Here is an 18,917-nt window from a genome sequence, read left to right as displayed (position 1 = left end):
AACATTACTTTCTGTTGATCTTAAATCTCTCTTTATGTCTTAAACCTTAGAGATGGTTTTTGTTTTTAAAGTTTTGGTTCAACTAAAAAAAGCTTTTATTAAAAACAAACAAACTTCTAGGTACTTCCTTGGAAGCACTAAAGTTATTTTGTGGCCATGATTGAAGAGCAGAGATGGTGGAAATATCACTAAAGAACCCTGAGATATGTAAATACTGTGAGTTAGGTACCAAATCTGTGAGCTAAGCTACAAACCAACTGCTGATCAAAAGGTATCTGCATGGGTCTCCCCAGTTCTCTAAGCGTCTAGGAGGGCTTTCAGGCCAAGCAAACCCACACCCATATTTTTCTTGAAGGTGAACCTGTTTTGCCTGGTCTTGGAGTGCAAGAGGGGTCATGTGAGGTGACAAATACATTTCAACCTCAGAACCTTTGTTCTTGTTGTTACCTTTTCCTGGAATAATCCTTTTTCAGATGTCTGAAAGGGAGGCCCACTCCCTCCCTTTACACAAGTCTCTAAAATGTCACTTACTCAGAGATGTCTTCCCTGAGCCACCCTACCATATTTAGCAAACTGCCCCCTGCCCCCTACATCGTATTTCTTTAGCCATGCCATCTGATTTCTTTTATTCTTCCTAGTACCTATCTGACATTGTGGCATATTTTTTCCCAAGGTAGGAACTTAAGTCCATTTTATTCAATACTCCTGTCTACCTAGATCAGTTCAAACACATGTTTGTGAGATAAATGAAAAATTAAGAGAGATATATAGCCGGGCTTATAGAGCACACACAATAAATACTGGTTTCTAGGGCTCCTGAGTCTTCTACTTTGCTAGCCTGTTCCTGGTATCCTCTTCTGACATCTAAAAATCTACAAGCAAAACATGGCTGTTTGAAGCTCTTAACAGTTCAGTATTTAAAATCTGATGGCTTTCCAATGAATTTTTTTAAATAAAGCCATATTTTCTAAAAACCATATTTTTTAAAGGGCAGAAAATATCATAAAACAGAGTAATTAGTTGTCAGCCAATACATGTAAATTTATTAAAAATTACAACTTTAATTAAATTTTATATTGGTTTTACTTTCTGCCAGTAAAAATTAAAACATGTGGCTTTGGCTTGTTCTTATGAAAAACTAACAAGTGTTTCTTAACATAAAATAAGTATAAATCAGCAGTAATATTATTTTTTCTTCTCACAGAGGTAGCATAAAATGATACTTCATAATACCAACATAAAAAATTAGTACTCATGCTTAACTACTACCTCCTCATCAGTAGTTTTTTACTGTATGTTGAGAAAGTCGTAATTTCAATCATATGACTTTTTTATGTCCTTTATTCAGGTCATATGTTCACTGAAAAGGTGAACTAGCTAAAAAAAAAGAGAACATGATTCATATTCAAACAAAACCTGTTCACAATTCTACAATTCAAAAAAGTTCTGAAAAATTTAAAGTTTTATATAGTCTATAAAATATGACCCGAGCAGCATATTTGGTATAGCAGAATAAGAAATTCTGAAAATCAGCTCCTCCATAAAGGCAATGAGAATATTGGCAAAAAGTGTCAAATCAACTTTTTCAGAATTCTGAGGAATAGCCAAAACTCACAATAATACAAGGAGCATTTATGAAGAACTGTTACAACTCAATATTTAAAAGACAAATAACCCAATTTTAAATGGGCAAAAGATTTGAATAAATATCTCTCCAAAGAACACTGTATAAATTACCAATAAGTACATGAAAAAGTGTTTGACGTCATTAGCCATCAGGGAAATAAAAATCAATACTGCAATGAAAACCACTTCACAGTCACGGGGATAGCAATCAAAAACACGGACAAGGCAAGGTTGAGGAGAAATTGGAATCATTATACATTGCTGATGAGAATGTAAAATGGTGCAGCCATTTTGGAAAAAAGTAATTCAGTTCCTCAAAAATTTAAACAGAGTTATCATATGACCCAGCAGTTCCACTCATAGGTATATACCATATTTTCACACAAAAAAACTTGTGCCTGATTGCTCATAAGAGTATTATTCATTATAACCAAAAAGCCAAATATCCAGCAACTGATGGATAAACAAAATGTGATATATCCATACAATGGAATACTATGCAGCAATGAAAAGGAGTGAAGTACTGATATCTGCTATAACTGGATAAACCTTAAAAACATTATGCTAGGAGAGGGGGAAGATGGCGGAAGAGTAAGATGCGGAGAGCACCTTCTTCCCCACAGATACATCAGAAATACATCTACACGTGGAACAACTCCTACAGAACACCCACTGAACGCTGGCAGAAGACCTCAGACCTCCCAAAAGGCAAGAAATTCCCCACGTACCTGGATAGGGCAAAAGAAAAAAGAATAAACAGGGACAAAAGGATAGGGACGGGACCTGCACCAGTGGGAGGCAGCTGTGAAGGAGGAAAGGTTCCACACACTAGGAAGCCCCTTCGTGGGCGGAGACTGCGGGTGGCAGAGGGGGAAAGCTTCGGAGCCGCGGAAGAGAGCGCAGCAACAGGGGTGCGGAGAGCAAAGCGGAGAGATTCCCGCACAGAGGATCAGGGCCGAGCGGCACTCACCAGCTCGAGAGGCTTGTCTGCTCACTCACCAGGGCGGGCGGGGCCTGGAGTTGAGGTTCGGGCTTTGGCCGGAGGCAGGGAGAGGACTGGAGTTGGCAGCGTGAACACAGCCTGAAGGGGTTAGTGCACCACGGCTAGCCGGGAGGGAGTCCGGGAAAAAGTCTGGAGCTGCCGAAGAGGCAAGAGACTTTTTCTCCCCTCTTTGTTTCCCAGTGTGTGAGGAGAGGGGATTAAGAGCGCTCCATTAAAGGAGCTCTTTTTATTAAAGGATTAAAGGAGCTCCAGAGACAGGCGCGAGCCGCGGCTGTCAGCGCGGACTCCAGAGACAGGCATGAAACACTAAGGCCGCTGCTGCCGCCACCAAGAAGCCTGTGTGCGAGCACAGGTCACTATCCCCACCTCCCCTCGCGGGAGCCCGTGCAGCCCGCCACTGCCAGGGTCCTGTGATCCAGGGACAACTTCCCCGGGAGAACGCACGGCGCGCCTCACGCTGCTGCAACATCACGCCTGCCTCTACCGCCGCAGGCTCACCCCTCATCGTGCCCCTCCCTCCCCTTGGCCTGAGTGAGCCAGAGCCTCCGAAACAGCTGCTCCTGTAACCCTGTCCTGTCTGAGCGGAAGAACAAACGCCCTCAGGCGACCTACACGCAGAGGCGGGGCCCAATTCAAAGCTGAATCCCCGGCAGCTGTGCGAACAAAGAAGAGAAAGGGAAATCTCTCCCAGCAGCCTCAGGAGCAGCGGATTAAAGCTCCACAATCAACTTGATGTACCCTGCATCTGTGGAATACATGAATAGACAATGAATCATCCCAAATTGAGGAGGTGGACTTTGAGAGCAAGAGTTATGATTTTTTCCCCTTTTCCTCTTTTTGTGTGTATGTATGTGTATGCTTCTGTGTGAGATTTTGTCTGCATAGCTTTGCTTTCACCATTTGTCCTAGAGTTCTGTCCGTCTGTTTTTTTTTGTTTGTTGGGTTTTTGTTTTTTTTACTTTAAAAATTTTTTTCTTAATAATTAATTTTTATTTTAATAACTTTATTTTATCTTACCTTTCTTTCTTTCTTTCTTTCTTTCTTTCTTTCTTTCTTTCTACTTTTTCTCCCTTTTATTCTTAGCTGTGTGGATGAAAAGCTCTTGGTGCTGCAGCCAGGAGTCAGTGCTGTGCCTCTGAGGTGGAAGAGCCAACTTCAGGACACTGGTCCACAAGAGACCTCCCAGCTCCACGTAATATCAAACGGTGAAAATCTCCAAGAGATCTCAATCTCTACATCAGCACCCAGCTTCACTCAACGACCAGCAAGCTACAGTGCTGGATACCCTATGCCAAACAACTAGCAAGACAGGAACACAACCCCACCCATTAGCAGAGAGGCTGCATAAAATCATAATAAGGCCACAGACACCCCAAAACACACCACCAGACATGGACCTGCCCACCAGAAAGACAAGATCCAGCCTCATCCACCAAAACACAGGCACTAGTCCCCTCCACCAGGAAGCCTACACAACCCACTGAACCAACCTTAGCCACTGGGGACAGACACCAAAAACAACAGAAACTACGAACCTGCAGCCTGCAAAAAGGAGACCCCAAACACAGTAACATAAGCAAAATGAGAAGACAGAAAAACACACAGCAGATAAAGGAGCAAGATAAAAACCCACCAGACCTAACAAATGAAGAGGAAATAGGCAGTGTACCTGAAAAAGAATTCAGAATAATGATAGTAAACGTGATCCAAAATCTTGGAAATAGAATAGAGAAACTGCAAGAAACATTTAACAAGGACCTAGAAGAACTAAAGATGAAACAACACAATAAATGAAATTAAAAATACTTTAGAAGGGATCAATAGTAGAATAACTGAGGCAGAAGAACGGATAAGTGATCTGGAAGATAAAATAGTGGAAATAACTACTGCAAAGCAGAATAAAGAAAAGAGAAAGAAAAGAACTGAGGACAGTCTCAGAGACCTCTGGGACAACGTTAAATGCACCAACATTCGAATTATAGGGGTCCCAGAAGAATAAGAGAAAAAGAAAGTGACTGAGAAAATATTTGAAGAGATTATAGTTGAAAACTTCCCTAACATGAGAAAGGAAATAGTTAATCAAGTCCAGGGAGCACAGTGAGTCCCATACAGGATAAATCGAAGCAGAAACACGCCAAGACACATATTAATCAAACTGTCAAAAATTAAATACAAAGAAAACATATTAAAAGCAGTAAGGGAAAAACAACAAATAACACATAAGGGAATCCCCATAAGGTTAACAGCTGATCTTTCAGCAGAAACTCTGCAAACCAAAAGGGTGTGGCAGGACATATTTAAAGTGATGAAGGAGAAAAACCTACAACCAAGATTACTCTACCCAGCAAGGATCTCATTCAGATTTGATGGAGAAATTAAAACCTTTACAGACAAGCAAAAGCTGAGAGAGTTCAGCACCATGAAACCAGCTTTACAACAAATGCTAAAGGAGCTTCGCTAGGCAAGAAACACAAGAGAAGGAAAAGACCTACAATAACAAACCAAAAACAATTAAGAAAATGGGAATAGGAACATACATATCGATAATTACCTTAAATGTAAATAGATTAAATGCTCCCACCAAAAGACACAGACTGGCTGAATGGATACAAAAACAAGACCCATATATGTGCTGTCTACAAGAGACCCACTTCATACCTAGAGACACATACAAACTGAACGTGAGGGGATGGAAAAAAATATTCCATGCAAATGGCAATCAAAAGAAAGCTGGAGTAGCAATTCTAATATCAGACAAAATAGACTTTAAAGTAAAGACTGTTACAAGAGACAAAGAAGGACACTACATAATGATCAAGGGATCAATCCAAGAAGAAGATATAAAAATTGTAAATATTTATGCACCCAACATAGGAGCACCTCAATACGTAAGGCAAATACTCACAGCCATAAAAGGGGAAATTGACAGTAACACATTCATAGTAGGGGACTTTATCACCCCACTTTCACCAATAGACAGATCATCCAAAATGAAAATAAATAAGGAAATACAAGCTTTAAGTGATACATTAAACAAAATAGATTTAATTGACATTTATAGGACATTCCATCCAAAAACAACAGAATATACATTTTTCTCAAGTGCTCATGGAACAGTCTCCAGGATAGATAATATCTTGGGTCACAAATCAAGCCTTGGTAAATTTAAGAAAATTGAAATTATATGAAGTATCTTTTCCAACCACAATGTTATGAGACTAGATATCAATTATAGGAAAAGATCTGTAAAAAATACAAACACATGGAGGCTAAACAATACAATAATAACAAAGTGATCACTGAAGAAATCAAAGAGGAAATAAAAAAATACCTAGAAACCAATGACAGTGGAGACACGATGACCCAAAACCTATAGGATGCAGCAAAAGCAGTTCTAAGAGGGAAGTTTATAGCAGTACAATCCTACCTTAAGAAAAAGGAAACATCTGAAATAAACAACCTAACCTTGTACCTAAAGCAATTAGAGAAAGAAGAACAAAAAAACCCCAAAGTTAGCAGAAGGAAACAAATCATAAAGATCAGAAAAGAAATAAATGAAAAAGAAATGAAGGAAACACTAGCAAAGATCAATAAAACTAAAAGCTGCTTCATTGAGCAGATAAACAAAATTGATAAACCATTAGCCAGACTCATCAAGAAAAAAAGGGAGAAGACTCAAATCAATAGAACTAGAAATGAAAAAGGAGAAGTAACAACTGACACTGCAGAAATACAAAAGATCATGAGCGATTACTACAAGCAACTCTATGCCAATAAAATGGACAACCTGGAAGAAATGGACAAATTCTTAGAAATGCACAACCTGCCAAGACTGAATCAGGAAGAAATAGAAAATATGAACAGACCAATCACAAGCACTGAAATTGAAACAGTGATTAAAAATCTTCTAACAAACAAAAGCCCAGGACCAGATGGCTTCACAGGCGAATTCTATCAAACATTTAGAGAAGAGCTAACACCTATCCTTCTGAAACTCTTCCAAAATATAGCAGAGGGAGGAACACTCCCAAACTCATTCTATGAGGCCACCATCACCCTGATACCAAAACCAGACAAGGATGTCACAAAGAAAGAAAAGTACAGGCCAATATCACTGTTGAACATAGATGCAAAAATCCTCAACAAAACACTAGCAAACAGAACCCAACAGCACATTAAAAGGATCATACACCATGATCAAGTGGAGTTTATTCCAGGAATGCAAGGATTCTTCAATATACGCAAATCAGTCAATGTGATACACCATATTAAGAAATTGAAGGAGAAAAACCATATGATCATCTCAATCGATGCAGAGAAATCTTTCGACAATATTCAACACCGATTTACAATAAAAACCCTGCAGAAAGTAGGCATAGAGGGAACTTTCCTCAACGTAATAAGGGCCATATACGACAAACCCACAGCAAACATCGTCCTCAGTGGTGAAAAACTGAAACCATTTCCACTAAGATCAGGAACAAGACAAAGTTGCCCACTCTCACCACTCTTATTCAACATAGTTTTGGAAGTTTTTGCCACAGCCATCAGAGAAGAAAAAGAAATAAAAGGAATCCAAATCAGAAAAGAAGAAGTAAAGCTGTCACTGTTTGCAGATGACATGATACTATACATAGAGAATCCCAAAGATGCTACCAGAAAACTACTAGAGCTAATCAATGAATTTGGTAAAGTTGCAGGATACAAAATTAATACACAGAAATCTCTGGCATTCCTATACATAAATAATGAAAAATCTGAAAATGAAATTAAGAAAACACTCACATTTACCATTGCAAAAAAAAGAATAAAATATCTAGGAACAAACTTACCTAAGGAGACAAAAGACCTGTATGCAGAAAACTATAAGACACTGATGAAAGAAATTAAAGATGATACAAATAGATGGAGAGATATACCATGTTCTTCAATTGGAAGAATCAACATTGTGAAAATGACTCTACTACCCAAAGCAATCTACACATTCAATGCAATCCCTATCAAACTACCACTGGCATTTTTCTCAGAACTAGAACAAAACATTTCACAATTTGTATGGAAACACAAAAGACCCCGAATAGCCAAGGCAATCTTGAGAACGAAAAATGGAGCTGGAGGAATCAGGCTCCCTGACTTCAGGCTATACTACAAAGCTACAGTAATCAAGACAGTATGGTACTGGCACAAAAACAGACATATAGATCAATGGAACAGGATAGAAAGCCCAGAGATAAACCCACACACATATGGTCACCTTATCTTTGATAAAGGAGGCAACAATATACAGTGGAGAAAAGACAGCCTCTTCAATAAGTGGTGCTGGGAAAACTGGACAGCTACATGTAAAAGTATGAGATTAGAACACTCCCTAACACCATACACAAAAATAAGCTCAAAATGGATTAAAGACCTAAATGTAAAGCCAGAAACTATCAAACTCTTAGAGAGAAACCTAGGCAGAACACTCTATGACATAAATCACAGCAAGATCCTTTCTGACCCACCTCCTATAGAAATGGAAATAAAAACAAAAATAAACAAATGGGACCTAATGAAACTTCAAAGCTTTTGCACAGCAAAGGAAACCATAAACAAGACCAAAAGACAACCCTCAGAATGGGAGAAAATATTTGCAAATGAAGCAACTGACAAAGGATTCATCTCCAAAATTTACAAGCAGCTCATGCAGCTCAATAACAAAAATACAAACAACCGAGTCCGAAAATGGGCAGAAGACCTAAATAGACATTTCTCCAAAGAAGATATACAGGCTGCCAACAAACACATGAAAGAATGCTCAACATCATTAATCATTAGAGAAATGCAAATCAAAACTACAATGAGATATCATCTCATACCGGTCAGAATAGCCATCATCAAAATATCTAGAAACAATAAATGCTGGAAAGGGTGTGGAGAAAAGGGAACCCTCTTGCACTGTTGGTGGGAATATAAATTGATACAGCCACTATGGAGAACAGTATGGAGGTTCCTTAAAAAACTAAAAATAGAACTACCATATGACCCAGCAATCACACTACTGGGGATATACCCTGAGAAAACCATAATTCAAAAAGAGTCATGTACCAAAATGTTCATTGCAGCTCTATTTTCAATAGCCCAGAGATGGAAACAACCTAAGTGTCCATCATCGGATGAATGGATAAAGAAGATTTGGCACATATATACAATGGAATATTACTCAGCCATAAAAAGAAATGAAATTGAGTTATTTGTAATGAGGTGGATGGACCTAGAGTCTGTCATACAGAGTGAAGTAAGTCAGAAGGAGAAAAACAAATACCATATGCTAACACATATATATGGAATTTAAGAAAAAAATAAAGGTCATGAAGAACCTAGGGGTAAGATGGGAATAAAGACATTACTAGAGAATGGACTTGAGGATATGGGGAGGGGGTAGGGTAAGCTGTGACAAAGTGAGAGAGTGGCAGGACATATATACACTACCAAACGTAAGGTAGATAGCTAGTGGGAAGCAGCCGCATAGCACAGGGAGATCAGCTCGGTGCTTTGTGACCACCTAGAGATGTGGGATAGGGTGGGTGGGAGGGAGGGAGATGCAAGAGGGAAGAGATATGAGAACATATGTATATGTATAACTGATTCACTTTGTTATAAAGCAGAAACTAACACACCATTGTAAAGCAATTATACTCCAATAAATATGTTAAAACAAACAAACAAAAACATTATGCTAAGTTAACGAAGGCAGACACAAAAGGCCACATACTGTGTAATTCTGATTATTTGAAGTGTCCAGAATAGGCAAATCCATAGGGACTGAATGTAGGTTAGTGGTTGCCAGGGGAAAGGCAAGGGAGAAATGGGAAGTGATGTATATATTCTAAAATTAGAGAGTGGTGATGGTTGCACAGCTCTATGAATATATTAGAAACCTCTTAACTGTACACTTTAAAATGATGGAATTTATGGTATGTGAATTATATCTCAGTAAAGTCGTTTTTAAAAGTAAAAATATGACAAACTCATCTGATAGCAAAATCTAACTACTATAAAATTGTTCATTGTCTTTCTTTATGCCACTTAGTGTAACTATTCATACATTTGCCTGCAGAAATATGACTGCATTTCTTTATCAACTGCTGTCCTGGGCCCTGCTACAGGTGTTACATATTAGGAAATGTGTTTGCTCTTTACCTTTCTAAAGTGATAGCAATTCTGAATACTTAAGGACAGGTTCCAGGGATTTTCGAATAACAGCCATGAACCTAGATTATTATTCATTACCACTTGTATAATGACAAATACTGAACTTCAATTTTGGTTTCCCTCTTGTAGCCCAAGACTAGAGTGAACAGATACATGTTTAATTAAAAGGCTACTATGGGGTTACTTGGCCTGAAAGCATTCCTAGACACTTAGAACAAAAAGGGACTATCTATGATCTATGCAGATACCTCTGACCTAAAGTTGGTTTGTAAACTATGTTTGGTTCTTAATTCACAGAATTCACAGCTCTCAGAGGTTTTTGTTGATATATCTACCATCTCCCATTTTCTATCACAGCCACAAAGAAACTTTAGCACCTCCAGGAAGTGCTTAGAAATGTTTTTTTTTTTCCTAAACACTTTTTTAATGGGACCAAAAGCTTAAAAGAAAAACATAAATAAACAACAAAGCCAAATAAACACATGCCTGTACAATGTACACTTTCTGATACAAAGATCTCCACCATCGTCTGTAAGAAGACTAAGGTTTCTCTTAGTGAATCACCCGTGGGATGAAACACGAATCAATGGAATACCATAAGTCAATGTTTCTTTCCTGTTAGAAGCGCAGACCGTGAGTACTATACACGTCAATGCTGTAATTAAACAACCTGTGTGTCCCTGGAGAACCTCGGTGGATTATTAGTAGTTCTCGGTCTACACTTTTGAACATACTTGACTGTGTTTAATGACAACAACAGAAATTCCAACAAAGTAAGAGCTAATTTTTAGTTTGCCTCTTGCTGGGAGTTGAAAGATACAAAGGACCCCTGAAAATATATTTAAACCAGAGTGGCTCGAGTACCATATACCTAGGCCAGTGGTCCCCGAAGTGGTCCCTGGACGAGCACTGCAGCATCAGTATCACCTGCACACTTGTTAGATATACAGATTCTTGGGCCCCACCACAGACTGACTGAATCAGGAACTCCAGTCAGGGTGGGCAGTATTCTGGATTCACAAGCCTTCCAGGTGATTCTGATACATGCTGAAATTTTAGAACTACAAAATGTCCATGTGGAATATGGAACGTCCCCACATATTCCAAGATATTTTGGAAAGTGCTTTATATAACATTCCCCTTTTAGAAAGTCATGCTGCACATTAACTGCATATTAAAGGCTTGGAGCAGCCTATAGTAAGGGAAACATGAAAGCACAGGAGGACTAATGCAGGGCATTACAGTGCCTTTGGGGGCAGTTTGTTGCTTTCCTGGAGGTATAACTTCAGTGTGCAGAGACCAAATATGTTTTTCCTTTAAGCACTGCCATAAAAACTATTTTTAATTATTTTTATTTTTATTTGCACTATTTTTTTTTGCCTTGCTCGGCTGCTATTGGTCTTTATGTAAGCACATCTGCCTGTCTGTAATGGGCTATGGTAAATTGCTCTGGTTCCCAGAGGGACCCCACATGGCTTGTCAACCTCCCCCTGTAGGAGGGTTTGGTTTTAGACTGGTTTTTTCCATAAAAGAAAAGCAGGGATGCGAGTCAAGTTGCAAAGACTCAGAAGCTGGCACAGATGGGGTTTCTTAGCAATACTCTAAAAAGGCCAAAGGAAGTCAAGAGTGGAACATTCTCTCTCATTCTTTGTATGAAATTCTTTTATTTATTTATTTTTGTACGTCAAATTCACCCTTTGCCCTTTAAACATCCGTTTAAAATTAAGAAAGCAATTTATTATTGAAGAATATGATAGCCATACTGCCTTTTTAAAAAAACACATACTCTTTCACCTCTAGGCTTGAAACCTCAGTCTCAAAATGATCTGGAAGAAATAAGCAATTCTGCTTTCATTATTGGCATTACAATTGTGCTCTATTAAACAAAAAATTCTACTTTCTGTTCTCGGCAAAAGTATAGATCACCAAGATATATATTTTGTGCATTAACCTTATTCTTCTCTACCTTAGTTTTTTCTTTGCATCAACCTTCTCTCTTACTTCTACTTTACATTATATTTTTTATCATGTGTTTTTACCAAGCTGCTTTACATTTTCTAGAAGTAATCTATAAATAAAGGTGAATTTGTATTCTCTCTTTCATTCTTATGTGTAAAGAATAACCAAGTTCTGTTTTTTCCTTTAGCATTCTTTACACCTTAGCAAATATTTTTTGAGCATTCACTGTGTCTGCCCTGTGGCAGGAACCATAGGTATATAAAATTATATCCCTTTTATCCCCAAAGTACTAGTAAAACAATTAGGCAGAAACACCATGCAATTGTGTAACAATTTAAATAACAGTCCCAGACAGTGGTGAAGTGAAGAAAGGAATGTCATGAACAACATTATCAAAATGACTTGCAACCAGATTGCATAGACAAATTTAGAAAGCTGTCTACATTTTTTTCTTCTCTACTTATGATATAAATTGGAAATAAGATGAAAGATTGAGAAATACTTTGGTTTTTTTCCTATTAACAATCATTTTATTTTACTTGCTTTTATTTTTTTTAAACATCTTTATTGGAGTATAATTGCTTTACAATGTTGTGTTAGTTCCTGCTGTATAACAAAGTGAATCAGCTATATGTATACATATATCCCCATATCGCCTCCCTCCCATTCTCCTTATCCCACCCCTCTAGTTGGTCACAAAGAACCTAGCTGATCTCCCTGTGCTATGTCTCTGCCTTGCCCAGCAAACATTTGCTTACCAAACACTTCCTTTTCCATCTCTATGTGAATTGCTTTCCTCTGCTTTAAAGTCCTAAACCACTAACTCCAACATCCTTATTTTTATTTTATTTTATTTTATTTTATTTTATTTTGAGTGTGGGCCCTGTTTTGATATGGTAACTTCTAGATACTACTTTGTGGTCAGAAATTAGAAGACCTTCAAAATCAGGGCAAGACTTTGCAACTTTATTCGGGTTGAAGTTTTCAAAAGGCAATTGATGGAATATGATGAACCCTTCAGGATACCTAAATCTCTACTTCTTGTTTTTTTATACATCTTTATTGGAGTATAATTGCTTCACAATGCTATGTTAGTTTCTGTTGTACAACAAAGTGAATCAGCCATATGCATACATATAACCCCATATCCCCTCCCTCTTGAACCTCCCTCCCACCCTCCCTATTCCACCCCTCTAGGCCATTGCAAAACAGCCAGCTGATCTCCCTGTGCTCTGCGGCTGCTTCCCACTAGCTAGCTATTTGACATTTGGTAGCGTATATATGTCCATGCCACTCTCTCACTTTGCCCCAGCTTACCCTTCCCCCTCCCTGTGTCCTCAAGTCCATTCTCTATGTCTGCATCTTAGAAAATGGGCGGAAGACCTAAATAGACATTTCATCAAAGAAGGCACACAGATGGCCAAGAGGCACATGAAAAGATGCTCAACATCACTAATTATTAGAGAAATGCAAATCAAAGCTACAATGAGGTATCACCTCACACCAGTCATAATGGCCATCATCAAAAAACCTACAAACAATAAGTGCTGGAGAGGGTGTGGAGAAAAGGGAACCCTCTTGCACTGTTGGTGGGAATGTAAATTGATACAGCCACTATGGAGAACAGTATGAAGGTTCCTTAAGAAACTAAAAATAGAACTACCATACAACCCAGCAACAACACTACTGTGCATATACCCAGAAAAAAAACATAATTCAAACAGAGTCATGTACCACAATATTCGTTGCAGCACTATTTATAATATACAGGACATGGAAGCAACCTAAGTGTCCATCAACAGATGAATGGATAAAGAAGATGTGGCACATATACACAATGGAATATTACTCAGCCATAAAAAGAAACTAAATTGAGTTATTTGTACTGAGGTGGATGGACCTAGAATCTGTCATACAGAGTGAAGTAAGTCAGAAAGAGAAAAACAAATATATGCTAATGCATATATATGGAATTTAAAAAGATGCCAACATCCTCTTTTATCTTTAGCTGGGGATGGTATTTTTTGACGAGTTACTCAGTTCTCCTGGGTCCCTCCCATGTACACATGTTATTAAACTTTTGTTTTACTTTCTCCTGTTAATTTATCTCATGTCAATTTAATTCTTAGACCAGTCAGAGAAACCTAGAAGTTCTTCCTCCCTAACATCTTCCACGTAGAAAGAACATCTAAGTGGAGACTAAAAAGGTTAGAATTTCTAACCATATTTCTTTGAATCCCCTCAGATTGTCATTTCTTTCATTACAACCAGTTGCCTCCTTGAATCTCTGTCCAACTCAGAAGTCATGGGGAAAGTTAGAAAGATCTTTTTTTTCACCAGCTCTGAGAAGGAAAACAACATGTACAAAGAAAAATGGAATTGAGAAAGAACATGGGTAAATGAAGAAACCATAAAATGTTCAGTGTGGTCCATGTAGAATGATGCGGGGAGTGGACAGAGGTCAGGCTGGAAGGTAAACAAAAGCCAGCACGTGAAGGACTCATATTCTATACTGAGCTTTTGTACATTATCCTGAGGACAAAGAGGCATGGTTCTGTTTTTGGAACCTCTGTCAGAGGGTCCTTCTGACTATACTGTCCCAAAGAGAACAGAGATCATCCCAACTTGCTGGGTCCTATGGAAAGCTCTGTTGATTACATGATATATTCAAAGATGGAGACCAAAGGAGATTGTCTTTGGGAAGATTTTTCCTGCTTAGAACACTAGTATCCAACTCTGTTCCCAGGCTTCTTTCCCTTCCTGTTAGAAACTGGCTTTGCCTCTGAATCCAGGGATTTATGGCAAGTAAATATCCTCCATATCCTCACGAAAATAATGGTGATTAATACTTTTTAAAAAAATGTAATGGGACTTCTGGTTTCGAGGTCTGTGTGTAAGGAGCTTGGAGTCACCCTAACAAGTAAAAAGCTAAAGAGACTGAAAAATCAACAACTCTTCTTAGATCCATAAGGGAAGTCAGGCCACAGGGCAAAGGCTACCCCTAAATTTGGGGAACACAGAGAATCACAATTTACCAGAGCAGAAAGCTGCAAACTGAAACCTCCGTGGGAAGAAATACCCTGCTAGGAAAACCAGAGCAGTAATTGATAAATTGCTGGAGGCAATTTGTCAGATTTGACAAGCCTGAGAGTGAAAAACTCCAGGGGGATCCAATTATAGGGGGCCACCACCACATTCTGGGGACTCTCACCTCCAGGAGCTTGACCAGGTCCTCACAGTGAGTACTGGAGAAAAATATCCTCTTGCTTCCAGCAGTGGGAAAGGAAAAGGAACCATTTTGAAAAACACTAGAGCACTCTAGTTCTTCTTAACAAGGTCTACCCTTAGGAGAAACTAATTAACCACATTTAACCTGCTGGGGTTTTATCAGAGGCTAATTGAGCCAGGGGAAGGGAAATACCCAACTCCAGCCCACTCTAGCCTTCCGGTTTCACATAAATGTAGGGGAGGGGAGGTGATGGAGGGTGTAGGAGAGGAGATGAATCAGAGTAACACTTGTGAAGTTCACAGTCAAGAGGTGTAGGCTCACTGAAACACTGAGACCTAATCATAGGACTACAGAATGCTTCCCCTGCCCCCATACGTCACCATCACATTAGTAAAGGCTTATTTACAGCAGTTTCTTTTACCAAGTACATCATGTCTGGGTATAAGCAAAAATTGCAAGATATAGTAAAAAAGCAGAAAACACAGTTTGAAGATACAGAGCAAGCAGGACCAGGTATGGTTGGAATATCAGACCAGGGATTTAAGACAGCTATGATTAATATACTAAGTTCATAAAGCAGGCAGCAGGGAAAAATAGATGTGCAATCTAAGCAGAGAAAAGGAAATCCTAAGAAAGAACTAAAAAGAAGGGTTAGAGATTTAAAAATACTGTAACAAACATGAAGAATGCCTTTGATGGGCTTATTAGTAGCCTGGATATGGCTAAAGAAAGAATCTCTGAGCTCAAGGATGTATCAATGGAATCCTCAAAAACCGAAAAGGAAAAAGAATAAAGACTGAGAAAAACAGAATAGGACTATAAAATAACTACAAAAGATGTAACATATATATAGTGGGAATACCAGGAGGAGAAGAAAGAGAGAAAGGAACAGAAGAAAAATTTGAAACAATAGTGACTGAGAATGTTGTTGAACCCAACTTTGTGTGCCCGATGCACAGTGAGGCCAAACAAACCGAAATGTCAGAGTTTGGAGCAGAAAAAGGTTTATCGCGAGGGCCAAGCAAGAAGCACGAGCAGCTCATGCTCAAAAAAAGCCCAAACTCTCTGATGGGTTTGAGGGAAGAATTTTTAAAGGCAAATTTGGGGTTGGGCTGCAGGTGTGTGACTTTCTTCTGATTGATTGGTGGTGAGGTAAAAGGGTGGTGTCCCAGGAATCTCAATCAGCAGCCTTTTGGTTCCAACCAGTCTGGAGTCCATGTGCTTATGCTCAGCCTGAAGTTACCATCCTCCACGTGGGTGGGGGCCCCAGCACCTGTAGAAGAACTCTGAGATATATATCAGATGACTATGCACACCCCTGAGGAGGAATCGGGGTGCTGCCCCATCTCTGCCCTGCTGTTTCTTGCCTACCTTCCCTTTGTTTCTATATCCTGTCACTTCCCTAATTAGTACTTGTTTGAATCTGCTCTTTGAAACCCAGAAAAGGTCTAGGAGGATGAAGCTGTTTTCCTACAAACAGCAGGGTATGCGGAAAGGCTTTTGTGTCTAGAAGGACCCCACAGGGTTCTGCTCAGTTTCAAGAATTTTCCCAACTTAATTTCAGACACCAAACTGAAGATTCAGAAAGCTCATAGAATGCCAAGCAGGATAAGTACCCCCGCTAACTACTCCTAGGCATATTGTGTTTTTTTTTTTAATCCTGAAAGAAGCAGGGCAGGTGGGAAAACCTTACTATAGATGAAAAAAGATAAGAATTATAGCTGACTCCTCCTCAGAAACCATCCAAACAACATAGCAGAGTGTTTTAAAGTGTCAAGAGGAAAAAAACATAATGCACTGGGGAATTTATTTTTTATTTTATTTTTTTCCAACATCTTTATTGGAGTATAATTGCTTTACAATGGTGTGTTAGTTTCTGCTTTATAACAAAGTGAATCAGCCTAAGTGTCTATCAACAGAGGAATGGATAAAGAAGATGTGGCACATATATACAATGGAATATTACCTAGCCATAAAAGGAAACGAAATTGAGTTATTTGTAATGAGGTGGATGGACCTAGAGTCTGTCATACAGAGTGAGGTAAGTCAGAAAGAGAAAAACAAATACCATATGCTAACACATATATATGGAATCTAAAAAAAAAAAAAAAAAGGAATGGTGTAATTTAAATGGCTCACCACAATATTTTGAGGTTTCCAAACTGGAGAAGTTGAAGATTGATGTGAGGGGCCAAGCTGGAAAGGCCTGACATGCCTCACAATTTGATACAAGGGATTTTCCATTCGGTCTCTTTTTATCAGTTGCCAGGGGCACTTCATAAAATTACTCACCAGATATGGGAAGGTCTTTCAGTTTCATCTGACGGGTGTGTTCTACTTCACTGGAAGAAAAATCAGTTTACGTTTTACTAGTTTTTTAAGATTTCTGTATTAGTCAGTCTATGCTAAGTGCTATACAGCAAACAAAACCAAAACCCAACCTCCCAAGTCTCTGTAACACAATTAAGTTTATTTCTTCTTCATGGCACAATCTAATGTAGGGAATAGGAGAGGGGGACCTCCAATCCATAGTCGTCATTCAAGGATCCAGGCTTCTTCCACATGGTAGCTTGCCATCATCGAGAGCCTTGGAGTCTTCAGCGTTGGGCCAAGTGAAAGATATATTTCACTTCTGCCCATGATCCATTACAGCCACATGGCTCCACCTAACTGTAAATGATGCAGAAAAACGCAATCCAGCTCTGTGCCCAGGTTCTCTTCCTTAATTTCCATGTGAAGACTAAAATTAACTGGCTCTATATTTCTGATTTTTTCCAGTATGTTTTTTGTGACAGTCGTTGCCATAGTTTTCCCTTCCCAGCTCTGGTTGTAGGCGGTCCTTTGGATATTAACTGGATATCGTCATGACTTTTAGATACATATCATAAACAACTGAATATATTTGCTTTCTCATAAATTGTTTATTGTTCATATTAATTTAAGATGGAGACAAGAAAATGAGTGGTATTTACAAAACCTATTTTAACGTATCTCCTATGTCTTTTAAAAAATTTTGTAGCAGAGAATTCACGGAAGCAGTGGAATTATATGCTACTTTACAGAAACAATTATGTGACTCAAGAGACTCTTGTTATAATAAGCCATAAATTTAGCCTTAAACTTTCTAGTTATCAGTATGAATAGTAAAGGGTTATTTGATCTTACATGGATCCTAATAATTTATCATCATAATCGTTTCATAAAATATTTTGGAACGTAGGCAGAATGGAGAAGAGAACCAGTGAGTTGGTAGGAGATACTGAACACAAATCCCTTTTTGACTTCCTGTGAATTTGTCATGGAAGTTCACAAATTTATAAAAATGCTCTACGCATAGATTGTATTTTTTGTGAATAAAACACTGAAGGAGTAGAGCTTCATATTTGACCCAGGCAGTTGATGGGGGTTGGGGGTTTGGATGGGGTTCAAGAATAGGGAGAGTCTAGATGAGATTCAGATATATCTGATGTAATTAGCTGCTCCTTCTGAGAAGAAATTAGAATTCTACTTGGTAGATTTTAATGAGTTTAAAAGCCACTTCTGTGAACCCCACCCTTTGTCTCTCAGCCCTGGGAGAAACTCTCAAAGAGTCAAATGATCTTAGACTATAGTCCTTCATTTTCTTATCTAAGTATAAGAGTTTAAACTCTCTACTTTACTATTAAATGTCTCTACCAGGCGACAAATCATTCACTTGGTTTTCTCAGAGAACTTTTCCCTTGTAGCAGGCTTGCAATAAAATTGTGACTCCTTATAACGATTTCATTAGAGAAATTTCTTTACAGATATTTTTCAAGGGATTTTGTGATTTTTTAAAAAATTAAAATTCAACTGAGAGAGGTAACACTTAAACCTTCATCAGCTTCATTGTTGAATTTATTCATTTCCTTTCCAAAGGCTTGCTTT

Source organism: Tursiops truncatus, chromosome 1, assembly GCF_011762595.2.
Source record: "Tursiops truncatus isolate mTurTru1 chromosome 1, mTurTru1.mat.Y, whole genome shotgun sequence".
In the NCBI taxonomy this organism is placed as follows: domain Eukaryota; kingdom Metazoa; phylum Chordata; class Mammalia; order Artiodactyla; family Delphinidae; genus Tursiops; species Tursiops truncatus.
The sequence above is the reverse complement of the archived record's forward strand: the minus strand, read 5'-3'. Positions refer to the sequence as shown.